The following is a 14,455-nucleotide window of genomic DNA, read 5'->3' as shown; positions in this document are numbered from 1 at the left end:
ATTTGCATTCTTGTCATCATTGTTAAAAAGCGCCATCATTTGTGCAAGCAAGGCAAATACTGTGATTCACTTATTTGCCGTGTTCTTGTGTAAAAAGAGTGCCCAGAGGTAATTTACAAGGGATATTATCCCCTAATGGTTCATTGAATGCAGATGAATTTTGTTCTAGTTTAAAAGCATGCAATATCACAAGATAAATATAAATAAACTGTAAATATGTTCTTGTACCTCTTTGTAAAATAATGACAAAACTTCATTAGACAAATGTAGTCTTAATCACATAATGTTAATCATTGAACTAGTTAACTTCTGCCTAACTACGTTCAAAAAGGGTGTTAAGTGCCATTTGTACAACAGTTTGCCAATTTTTTTCGATAAATAGGTATGATTCCTTGAGATTTATTTTTATCGAGTGTAGGCACTCAAATACTAAGCCTAACCATTGAAACCTACGATGAGTTTCATTATCTAATTGTAGCTATAGTATTAAGTAATACACAATCAAAGTCACAGTAATACACAATCAAAATGAATTTTGACTGTGTATTTTTATTTTGCAAACGATTTATAATTTTTTTCAACTAAATAAATATCATTTTATCAGCGTTTGCATTGTCAAAAATACCTATATCCTAGACATATAAGTTGAAATTCTTTCTTCTAGAAAGAGATAGAGATTGCGTTTTACTTTGAAGGATCAGATTGTTCTAGCCCCATTGAAGGATGGTATGAAATCCGTGTTTAAGGCACTGGTTGTAAAATATCTTGGGATGTTTGTGCACTGCATGGTGCACTCACAAAGAAACCAAAGAATATTTCTCAGATTAGACTACACGCACTTAAAATCTTATCTAAATAATCTTTGATCTTTTGATCTTTTGATCTTAGGAAAGGAGTCTTTTTTTTTTTTTTTTGGAAAACTTAAAACCACATTGCATGCATTTACATAAAATATTTGTTTATCTTTAATTAATTTTTTTGTTATTATGGGAAAGAAAAATATCCATTTTCTTCCAAAAAAAACCTTTTGGAAGAAAATGGATAATATAATTCATGCAGAATATATTTAAAATCTCGAAATGTTATAATATCATGAAGATACTATAAAGATATAATATTATAATAACATCTTATAGAAAACTAATGTTACCACTAATAAATTCAACACGACATATAAAAACACCATCATTTTTTCATTATAGAACCTCATTAAAATTCCTTTGCCCGACCATAAAAACACCATTGTTTTGGATTCTCTGTAATTTTGAAATGTTTGATCTTGAAGTGTGACTCCATGCTGGTGAGGCGTAGGTAATGACTCATCTGGTAAAGAAGCAATTTATTATGTAGGTTCAATTTGATCAACCGCAAGAGCAAATTGAACCTACATAATAAATTGCTTCTTTACCAGATGGTAATACGTCCAATCATTACCTACGCCTCACCAGCATGGAGTCACACTTCAAGATCAAACATTTCAAAATTACAGAGAATCCAAAACAAATGCCTTAGGATGATCCTGGATGCACCGTGGTTCATCAGAAATTCACAAATTCACCGAGAAACCGGCACTCCATACATCTCCTCTCTTCTTCGTGATCTTGCAGAAAAATTCTTCATGAAGTCAAGTTCACATTCAAACCCACTAATCGTGCAAGCTGTCAATTACAATGAGACTGATTACTACAAACACAAAAGACCGAAGGCTATTCTTCTCTCAACTGATCCTAGCTAACACTACTGCCCTCAGAGGGCGAGCTTAATTGCTCACAAATCTCCCATTCCCAAATAACTCTCATTACAGATAAAGGGGAATATGAAAAGCACTTGTGCTTCACCCATCCTGTCAGTAACGTCAATGGTCAATGGGTGGTAAAAACACCATCATTTTTTCATTATAGAACCTCGTTAAAATTCCTTGCCAGACCGTAACATTCCTATATAGTAGAAACTGCAGTTACAAATCTCACACAACAAATTAATTCTGCTATAAAGGTAGCTTCCTCCTACAAATCTGCCTGCAAGCCAGATCGTTTGCCTGAAGACATCATGAACTTAATTAGAGATAAAAACAGAGCTCGAAAAAGATTCCGTAACACGTGTGCACCACAAGACAAAACAAATCTAAACAGACTAAATGGGGCAGTAAGAGATGCACTGAAAGCTCATAGAGACTATGTATGGGATGAAAAGTTATCCTCCATTTCACCTAGTGATCACTCCATCTGGGGACTACTGAAAAATACCAAAAACAAAGGCAGATCCCTTCCCCCAATACTAACTGATCAGGGCCTTGCTCACACAGATGTGGACAAAGCAGAGGTTATAGCGCACAGCTTGGAAGAGCAATGCAGGCCTTCGTATGGAAACTTTGACTTTGACCACATACATAAGATTCACAGCAAGGTCAGACACTCACTCAAACTTCCTATCACCAGCACTGACCATATTGCATCAACATCACCTGCTGAGATATATGACATTATTAAAAATTTAAAGAACAAAAAAGCTCCTGGAGCAGACGGCATTACTAATCGTGTGATTAAACTTCTGCCCCGGAGGGCAGTAGTGTACCTGACCAGTATAATAAATGCAATTTTAAGATTTCACTATTTTCCTTCCACCTAGAAACTGGCTGACGTAATTCCCATACATAAGCCAGGCAAAGACTCACACCTACCCCAAAATTATCGTCCAATCAGTCTCATCTCAAATCTGGGTAAGGTTGCAGAGAAGATCATCCTCTCACGACTTCAGACCTCAATAAATGACCTAAACATCCTTCCAAAAGAACAGTTTGGTTTTAGGCAACACCATAGTACTACCCAGCAAATCCACAGAATTGTTGAATACATCACAACCAGCTACAACTGGCGCCAGTGCACAGGCGCTGTTTTCCTAGACTTATCCAAAGCATTTGACAAAATCTGGCATTTCGGACTCCTGCACAAGCTTATCTCAGCCGGCATCTCACCTAAAATGGTTCATTTAATCCACTCATATCTTCAAAATAGATCAATGCAAGTAAAAATCAACGGTTCTACATCCTCCCAGCGCCACATCTTTGCTGGAGTGCCGCAGGGATCTCTACTGGCTCCATTACTGTTCTCTATATACATGTCAGACATCCCGCACAATCCGATGACTTCCATTTTGGCCCTATATGCGGACGATACGGCAATTCTAACCAGATCTCTCAGACCCCTTTTCATTACCAGAAAGCTTCAAGAAAACATTCTAAAGCTGGAGGGTTGGTTCTCTAAGTGGAGATTGGAAGTCAACCCCCAGAAAAGCTCAGCCGTTCTTTTCTCAAAAAGGCCAATGTCTCCTGTAGGAGATTTGTTACTATTCAATACTAAAATTCCCTGGCAGTCAGAAACAAATTACCTGGGTGTAATTCTCGACAAAAAGCTATCTTTCAATCAGCACACCAAGTCTGCATGCGCAAAGGCATCTAAAGCCATAGCACAGATCTATCCGCTAATTAATAGAAATAGCAAGCTCAGCAACAGAATCAAATTACAACTATACCAGATGACAATTCGTCCGATAATCACCTATGCCTCTCCGGCCTGGAGCCACACCTCTAATGCTAACATCATCAAAATACAGCGAGTGCAGAACAAGTGCCTGAGATTGATTTTGAACGCTCCGTGGTATGTTAGAAACATTCAACTCCACAGAGACACAAATATTCCCTATATTTTCTCTTTTCTACGATCCTTAGCCACCAAGTTTTTCCTAAAGACGTCCACACATCCCAACGATTTGGTTCAACAAGCTACAGCATACGATCCAACGGACATATTCAAATATAGAAGACCAAAAGCTATACTGGCCTCCTTTAGTGATGCATAATCTCCCTGCCCAATCAGGGCGAGCATTCTGCTCATAAATTTTACCTTCACTGCAACCACAACAGATAGCGGGGAATATGAAAAGCATCTTGCTTCACCCCTAAAGACCTAAATGTCAATTGTCAATTGTCAACATTCCTATATTTGGTGGATTAGGAATCGACCGTGAGATGCGGTGATTAATACTCTTGGAGGGTAATGGATGGCCATGCTGTACCAATGAAGTTTAACTGAGGTTCGGCTGTTGCTGTTATTCCCTTGGGCGCTAAGATTCGAGAGTTTTGAGTTCGCTCTCTTAAGGTTTTTGCCTTCAGGGAGCAATTTGAGTCTCCGGGGAAAGTGTTCTCTGTCACGGCCCGCTGAGGGGTTTTGTCGGTGAATGATTTTCTTCGGAATAATAGCGGTTCTGCTCGGTGGTGGGGGTACCCGTCACTGAGTGGAACCAACGCCTGAATGGACGATCTTTCGCCCACTATGGAGTGGCCTAGAGATTGTCCGAATTTTTTTGAGTCAACTTTGCTTAAACAGGCGGTGATTAATACCCTCGGAGGGTCATTGATGTCAATGCTGTAGCCAATGAAGTTCTAACTGAGGCTCGGCTATTGCTGTTACCTTCTTGCCATGATCAGAGCTTTAATTGCTCAATAACCTTATCCCTACAGATAAAGGGAATATGAAAAACATTCTTGCTTCTCTCCTTTAACCCAGTCCTTTTAAGGACTTTAACGAACATTCCTATTTATTAGCCTGGCAAGGATCCTCAGCAGCCTCAAAGCTATCGTCCCATAAGTCTGCTTTCTAATTTGAGCAAAATAGCAGAAAAAGCTATCCTTTCCAGAATTCAACTTTCAATAAAAAAATTAAACATTCTTCCTACAGAACAGTTTGGTTTTCGCCAGTTTCACAGCACCACTCAAGAAATACACAGAATAATCGAGTTCATTACCACAAGTTACAATTGGCACCAATACACCGGAGCAGTTTTTCTCGACCTAGAAAAGGCTTTTGATAAGCTATGGCACTTCGGACTACTATACAAGTTGATTATAGCCGGCATTCCATTGGATCCAGTCCACCTCACAAAGTCATTTATAAGTGGCAGACGAATGCAAGTTAAACTAAATGATGTATTATCTACCCAGCGACGAATCTTGGCAGGAGTGCCTCAGGGGTCCCTTCTTGCACAGATACTTTTCTCGATTTATGTGGCTGACATACTGCACAATATAATGTCATCTATCATTACCCTCTACGCTGACGACATTGCTATACTAGCCAGATATATTAAACGGCATCTTGTTACCAAGAAACTGCAAGAAAACCTGCTGAAACTAGAGCACTTGTTCTCAAATTGGAGATTGCAAGTAAACCCTCAGAAGAGTGTCGCCATGCTTTTCACTAAAAATTCAATATCTCCCAAAGATGATATCCTCATATTTAATGCAAAGATTCCCTGGAGAGCAGAAGCCAAATATCTCGGTGTAATGCTAGAAAGAAAACTAACCTTCAGTTCGCAAACAACAGCCTCATGTACAAAGGCATCAAAAATCATTGCACAGCTTTACCCTCTTATCAATAGAAATAGTATACTGGATACCAAAATCAAACTACTACTTTATCAGTCGATGATTCGGCCCGTTATTACTCTTGCGTCCCCAGCCTGGAGCCACACTTCCAGTAATACAAAAGCCCAGTTAATGGATAAAATTAAAACAGTTTTTGCGGCCCATCTCCCAGGGAGACTGTAGCATCAGCTTGTTCGAGGTTCCGAAGCAGAATTGAAGCTGTGATCGATGCTAATGGTGGTTATTTTGAGTAAATCTTGTTGATAGTATTGTAATTAACTCTGCCTGTAATGTTTTTTTGTCAATTCATTAAATTTAATAGATACAAAGAAGATTTTCTTTTTCCTTACGAAACTGTCTACATATACAGGGTGTTCGGGATAAATTTGACATATTTATAATTAATTATATTTTTCCGTAAGTTACATGTATTAACACACACTTCTCTTCATTTAAAAGTTTGGACCCTTCTTCATTCATATACAAGATGTCAGAAAGGATGGATAGCTGGAACCCACCTGAATCATGGAAGAGAATAACTTGTATCATGATGATTCGTGCCCGCCATCAAAATAAGGATATTACGACTGCTGCCCAATGCTCCCTGAATACAGTAAAAACAATCAGGCATGAACTAGAGACTTGCAATGGTGACTACGAGGATGTAGCAAGAAGAAAGATCCCTAGCAGACGATCTGATTGCGTTCGTACAGCAGAATTCCTCGCAAATCTGCAGGAACAGGTGTTGAAGAACCCTGGCATTGGAATTCGGGCTTTGTTCGTGGAGTTGCTAACTGTAGTCAAGCCCTGGATAACAAGGGTAGCCAATGGTAGGCCGTATGTATGGCAGCAGGATTCGGCCCCTTGCCACACCTCTGGGAAAAGTCAAAAATGGTTGTCTGAAAATTTCTACGACTTCACCAGTCCAAATGTTTGGCCTCCAAACTCCCCAGACCTTAACCCCATGGATTATTTTGTATGGGGCGCAGTTGAAAAAGACACCAATCGCACTTCCAGTAATACAAAAGCCCAGTTAATGGATAAAATTAAAACAGTTTTTGCGGCCCTTCCCAGGGAGACTGTAGCATCAGCTTGTTCGAGGTTCCGAAGCAGAATTGAAGCTGTGATCGATGCTAATGGTGGTTATTTTGAGTAAATCTTGTTGATAGTATTGTAATTAACTCTGCCTGTAATGTTTTTTTGTCAATTCATTAAATTTAATAGATACAAAGAAGATTTTCTTTTTCCTTACGAAACTGTCTACATATACAGGGTGTTCGGGATAAATTTGACATATTTATAATTAATTATATTTTTCCGTAAGTTACATGTATTAACACACACTTCTCTTCATTTAAAAGTTTGGACCCTTCTTCATTCATATACAAGATGTCAGAAAGGATGGATAGCTGGAACCCACCTGAATCATGGAAGAGAATAACTTGTATCATGATGATTCGTGCCCGCCATCAAAATAAGGATATTACGACTGCTGCCCAATGCTCCCTGAATACAGTAAAAACAATCAGGCATGAACTAGAGACTTGCAATGGTGACTACGAGGATGTAGCAAGAAGAAAGATCCCTAGCAGACGATCTGATTGCGTTCGTACAGCAGAATTCCTCGCAAATCTGCAGGAACAGGTGTTGAAGAACCCTGGCATTGGAATTCGGGCTTTGTTCGTGGAGTTGCTAACTGTAGTCAAGCCCTGGATAACAAGGGTAGCCAATGGTAGGCCGTATGTATGGCAGCAGGATTCGGCCCCTTGCCACACCTCTGGGAAAAGTCAAAAATGGTTGTCTGAAAATTTCTACGACTTCACCAGTCCAAATGTTTGGCCTCCAAACTCCCCAGACCTTAACCCCATGGATTATTTTGTATGGGGCGCAGTTGAAAAAGACACCAATCGCACTTCCAGTAATACAAAAGCCCAGTTAATGGATAAAATTAAAACAGTTTTTGCGGCCCTTCCCAGGGAGACTGTAGCATCAGCTTGTTCGAGGTTCCGAAGCAGAATTGAAGCTGTGATCGATGCTAATGGTGGTTATTTTGAGTAAATCTTGTTGATAGTATTGTAATTAACTCTGCCTGTAATGTTTTTTTGTCAATTCATTAAATTTAATAGATACAAAGAAGATTTTCTTTTTCCTTACGAAACTGTCTACATATACAGGGTGTTCGGGATAAATTTGACATATTTATAATTAATTATATTTTTCCGTAAGTTACATGTATTAACACACACTTCTCTTCATTTAAAAGTTTGGACCCTTCTTCATTCATATACAAGATGTCAGAAAGGATGGATAGCTGGAACCCACCTGAATCATGGAAGAGAATAACTTGTATCATGATGATTCGTGCCCGCCATCAAAATAAGGATATTACGACTGCTGCCCAATGCTCCCTGAATACAGTAAAAACAATCAGGCATGAACTAGAGACTTGCAATGGTGACTACGAGGATGTAGCAAGAAGAAAGATCCCTAGCAGACGATCTGATTGCGTTCGTACAGCAGAATTCCTCGCAAATCTGCAGGAACAGGTGTTGAAGAACCCTGGCATTGGAATTCGGGCTTTGTTCGTGGAGTTGCTAACTGTAGTCAAGCCCTGGATAACAAGGGTAGCCAATGGTAGGCCGTATGTATGGCAGCAGGATTCGGCCCCTTACCACACCTCTGGGAAAAGTCAAAAATGGTTGTCTGAAAATTTCTACGACTTCACCAGTCCAAATGTTTGGCCTCCAAACTCCCCAGACCTTAACCCCATGGATTATTTTGTATGGGGCGCAGTTGAAAAAGACACCAATCGCACTTCCAGTAATACAAAAGCCCAGTTAATGGATAAAATTAAAACAGTTTTTGCGGCCCTTCCCAGGGAGACTGTAGCATCAGCTTGTTCGAGGTTCCGAAGCAGAATTGAAGCTGGGATCGATGCTAATGGTGGTTATTTTGAGTAAATCTTGTTGATAGTATTGTAATTAACTCTGCCTGTAATGTTTTTTGTCAATTCATTAAATTTAATAGATACAAAGAAGATTTTCTTTTTCCTTACGAAACTGTCAAATTTATCCCGAACACCCTGTATATGATTAATACATAACCCGGGTTTCCAAATTTATTTTCTCACATCAAAACACACCCCCACGCTCCCTTCCTCCTTCCTCTCCCCTCTTTATAAACAACCTTAACATGTTCATTGCCAATCACGCGATATCGCGCGATGCGAGTTCTCACCAAACGGCCGATGACGCGTTATCGCGTGGACCTCGTTAATTAAATAAAAAAATAAAAAATTTGGCCACCACACGAAATTCCAATTTTCAGCTTGGCAATGAATGATATCCCGCGATCACGCGATGCGTGTTCTCACCAAACGGCCGATCACGTGTTATCGCGTGGACGTCGTTAACTAAATAATAATAAAAAAATTTGGCCACCACACGAAATTCCAATTTTCAGCTTGGCAATGAAAGTGTTAAGCAGGATCATGAAATTGGAAGACATCCTGGAATCAAAACAAGGTATGTACAAACTTTTTCCACCTCTTTTATTCTGCTATAATTGCCTTTATATTCACCTACAATGCCCTAAAATATATATGCCCTTTTTTGAGTAATAACAGCCAATGTATTTAAAATAAGGGACACCACTCCTAAACAAAAACAGTCTATAATAGCCGTTATTATAATAATAGTGTTTAAGAGGAGTAGCATGGGAATTTTCCCAGAAACTATACCTAATAATTAAGCTGTTTCTATACCAGCTGATGATGATCCGTCCTATAATCACTTACACTTCTACAGCCTGGAACCATATCTCCAATACTAACATTCTCAAATTGCAACGTGTGCAAAACAAATGTTTAAGAATGATTCTAAACGCTCTATGGTTTGCCAGAGACAATCAACTTCATCGAGACACAAATATCCCTTATATCTACTCTTTCCTACAATCTCTAAGCAACAAAGTTCTTCCTAAAGACGTCTACCTACCCCAATGAACTGGTTCAGCAAGTAGCTGTAAACTATGACGAAATGGATGTATCCAAACACCAAAGACCAAAATCCATATTAATTTCCTGTAATGATGCATAATCTCCATGACCCTTCAAGGCGACCAAACAGCTCATAAATTTTTACCCTCACTGTATCCCTATCAGATAGCAGGGAACATGAAAAGCATTAGCTTCAACCTTGGAAATAGTACCGTTATGCGTAAATGTGGCTTTCATTATTCAATCTTACCCAAAAATATTTTTAAATAATATTCCAAAACCAACCTCATAGAAAACTTTCTATTTACATAACTGTATAGGTTCGTTTAAAAAAGAATTATCTAATCCTTTTATGCAACATAAAAATGTCAGAAGAGAAAATTGTTAGTGATTTACATTAATTACCAGTGCAATATCCAACTGTCACTTGAGATCTGAAGTTTATCATTATACATTTCTAAAAAGGGTTTAGTTAAGGAAATTTGGAAATATTGAATGATAATGATATTTCTGTGTATTCTTTATTTTTATGACACGGATATTTGTGAGTTTATGAAATAAATACACCTGACATAAATTATGATATGCAAACTTTATTCCTAAATTTATTAAAATGGAGTTATATTACTGCATGCCAAAAAAATCCAAGCTTTAATCACAGCTTGGATTTTTTTGGCATGTTCTCGATATGACTCATTACTACATGCGTATCAGGTTTATTCTACTCCATGCTTAAAAGACCCCTTAATTCCTTCAAATTTGCAGGGTGTTGATATTCCTTCTTTTCGACTCTTTCTTACGTCGTAATCAGATCGGGTGAATTGACTGGCCAACTGAGATGCGGAACGTCTTTCTGATGTTCTGGAAACCAATCCAGCACAATTCTAGCTTGATGGACACGAAAGTTATCAACTTGAAACTCAGGATCCACTATGTTGTGTCCTTCTTGTTCCAAAAACTGGACAAATGGCAATACTTCATTATTTAAAAGTGTCAGATAATCCATGGATGTCATGTGATTGAACAACTTAACGAATGGGCAAAATTCAGCATTTGATACTGCCACCTCCTTTTAGCACAGTTCTTTGAACACATTCGAAGAGCTTCTCCAGTTCTTCCGCATGACTTTGGAACGGCTATCATTGGAATACAAGCAGAATCTGGATTCGTCGGACCATATTATTCGTCTCCAGAGACGATGCTGTTTTGCTCAAGCATGCGATTTTTATTCTGGGCAGTTGTTAACTTAGGGCGTATCAGGGCAAGCAACACGACTGCAAATGCCTAATCCATTCAGTTGTTTCCGTAGTGTTCTTTATGAAACTGGTTTACTGGATCCGGCATTGTAATGTTGAAGCAGTTTGACGAGTCTGGAAACGTACTTCTTCTTCTTCTTCCATACTTCTTTCACTGTAAATAGATACTAGTGACTGCGGATTCAGACACCCCAATAAACTTCGCCAACTCTTGCAGGGAATATCCATGTTCTCGACTGAAAACAATGATACCCTTTTGCCACTGCATACAGCCACCTTTACGACTCATGGCTTTACCCGTGAAAGAGAATACAGAATTGTACAGATGCATTAAACACACACACCGCAGACATTCACAATCGTATTCAAACAGTTGTACTCTACCTATATGTAAGACTCTTTACGTTAATCAACTTTAAAATTATGTACATGTTTCAATCCGCATTCCATCATTTTTGTCCGGTGTATTTAGATATAAAAGTATATTTGTATCCTTAAACATAAGGGCAAAAGGATGGAGAATATCGTTTGTATGTGAAACCAATCAGATTTAAATAAAGAGTAGAAAATTGCCATTGAACAGTTCCACATTCAACAAAACACAACCAAACAAAACACGTTTTGCTTGGTTGAATTCGAAGTAAGCTGAGTTGCGGCTGACTTTCGCAATGTCCTGAACAAACACAAGCTATGAAATACACGAAAAGTCACAATTCCTTTAAGAGAACAAAGTTGAAATGTGAAACAACGGAAATTCAACTCGGTTGGGAATACTTGTTCTCTCACGAGGCAATCACATAGTTTGCCTTTGACGGCCGAAGCGAGTAAAGAAATAGGAAAGAAAACAGTTTTTCAATAAAGCCACTTTTATTTTCACCATGCTTTCTGAACCTGAGAGAATTTCCTACAGGTGAACTCGTATCGTTGATTTTGTAGCCTAAAATAGCACACATCGATATTGAAAAGAAAATACTCGACAATATAAACAAGGTTTCGCTATGTTGCGGTCAATACTTAAGAGAGTATTTCTAACAAATTAAACACAAGAAATATTTCAAAATGCGCCCGAGTAATCATCAAAACTAATCCTTTTCTTATATCCATCTTGAGATACGTCTTCATTTCAGAGCAGTAAAAAAAAATAAAAGAAAATAAATTAAAGAAGAAAGTTTCCAACCTACTCAGTAAATAAATAACTGTTAGTATTTTTAATGATTATGTACACTTTTTGTATTCCCAACGAAGAATTATTTATTAATTATAAGATGTCTGATCCTTTCTTATGAATCCGAAAATCTTTCTTGTCAAATGACTAGAATGAAAATATGAAAGACTGACAGAGGATGGCTTGGTGTAAAAAAAATCTAGAATATTTTAAGCAAAAAACTATGCATTTACAAACAATTAAACCATGTTTGTCACAGATAAGCCGGTTGTATTCAAATCAGATAGAAAACGACAAGAAATAATTGGTCAAAGCTGTGGTCCTGGTTGCAACGAATTCTAGATTTAATAATCGATGGCATTTCTGACATTTATTCGGAATGCAGTTTCAATTAAATGGATATTTACTTGACATCTTCCTGCACATAAAGAATATGCATGCAGGAATCGGATAACTTAATTCTCAAACTATAAGGATACAAATAAAATGTCGTAATTCAAACATATTACTTCGAATTCAGTTTTTATACAACCAAACGAGTACAAATTACTATTTTATAAATGTTCACTACGTATACCTAGATTACTAATATTTAAAGGTTTAGATACTTATAAAATAAGCATAAATTGACCTTTCTATGTGCATTAATTCCAAAATATGTTAATTCATATATCCAGTATAACATTAGCCATGTGACACTAAACTTAAAGGAGAAGCCAATGCAAGGGTTCTTATTTATTAATTATCTTAGATGTTTATGATTATTGATTTTTCTCGACCAACAACTTATCCTCGCTGATGAGCTATAGAAGTTCCGTATTTGAAAGGAAAAATTGGGAAGAAAATATGATCATCTCAAAATCAAGTATTTAGCTTTGTTTCCAATACTATTTGATAGAAATAGCATGAACCAGTACTCACATCAAACAGAACTGCGTGTTGCGCCACCTATTTTAAAGAGCCTCTATAACTCGGTCAATATCCAAGATGTGTTTTGGTCGGAAAGGTCTGGAATGAATTTAAGTATTCATTCCCGGCTATTAAGGTTCCGATGAAGAAACATCGCTCAAAACGCTATGATAAATTAATAGGTCTCATTTAAATACTTAATCATTTCCTAGAGGGTGTTTAAGAGAATTTCCTGTTATTTCGGAGGGTATCAAAGAGCTTTAATTAAAGGCATTGTTTTTCAAAGAAAAGATTACTTCATAAAGTAATGTAGAACATGTTGTCTTGACACACACAGGACTTTTTCAGAGTAATAAATTTCATAAAATTAAAAAAAATATTATTAACAATAATGAAATTATTAAACTTTACTGACATTCAACAAAAGCAGAACCACACTTTAGAAGTACAACTTCAGCTTAAACGTACTTGTCCTTCAACGCATTCTATTGTTTTTTCTAAGAATGGTGGTATCATACTTATGTACCTACTGAGAAATTGCTTATGAAGAATGTAACTCTGTGATATTGAAATGACGGTTTTTGCCCTCATAGGTTTATTTATGGTCTCTGATGAGGACCAACAATTTGAAACAGTTGTCAGGCCAGTGAAACCTTAATCAGTTCTCCAATAAAATGTGAATATACCAGTTCCTGGAAAAAGTTCGTGCAAGTTAACCAACTCTTATGCCGAAGTTTATTTTCATAAGATCTCTGGAAAACTTTTATGTTTTATTTTATTTGGTTTTAAAATACTGACAGATATTTAATATCCTCAATATAATTTACCTTCAATTTTTTGTTGTTTTTGTAGTGATCATTTTGGTATAATAAATCCATCCAATATAGTCTCCTTTAATGAATTAAAAAATGACCTTTTAAACTTTTAGGTAAAATATTATATTTAAATTATTTTCCAGATTAAATATCCAAACGAAATGAAATTAATCTAAATTAAATCAAATTCCACAATGGTATCCATTCTACCTGCATAAATCAGCAGAGTTTGAGTAAAACCAGTTGGAAGTTGAGAGAATAGGAATTTCAACAGCAGAGCTTTGGAATTACAGATCATTTCATGTATCCAGCCTTCGCGTCGTGTCCTGATCGGTTACTGATGAAACTTGTTGTCCAAACTATTTTGAATGTGTAAGCCTAACCTGACCTCTTTCATACGAAACATCCAACAAGCCATTTGTGCTTCGTGGTCAGGATCATTATGCTTTGTAATTCGAAATGCGGAAGGACATTGTATGTTCAAATTACACTTGAAAAAGCTGCAAGAACCAGAAAACAATTCGTATATGATTTGAATTCTAATGGAGATTTCTATATTTAGCATAAAATTTCAGTACGAATTCTATTATTGCTACAACGCTACATACGAAAAGATACAAAAACAAATGGTGACCCAAGTGATGGATGTTAATTGATGTTAAATATTCAATTAACCAGAATTTGTTTATCATGATCTCAAACATTTCTTTGAAAACAACAACTTATATAAAAAAATGAGAATTTTAAGGCCTTAATGAGGAATAAAAATTAATATAATAAACTTAATTTTATCCATTCAGATGGTGCAGTTATTAAGAACAAGTGCCTCGAAACCATATTCCTACTCAGGTAAGGAAATGATGCACATCAATAATGCCAATTGAATTTTAG

Source organism: Typopeltis vanoorti, chromosome 8, assembly GCF_054136105.1.
Source record: "Typopeltis vanoorti isolate ZY-2024b chromosome 8, IOZ_Tvanoo_1.0, whole genome shotgun sequence".
NCBI classification, from domain to species: Eukaryota; Metazoa; Arthropoda; class Arachnida; order Uropygi; family Thelyphonidae; genus Typopeltis; species Typopeltis vanoorti.
Note: the sequence above shows the minus strand (reverse complement) of the source record.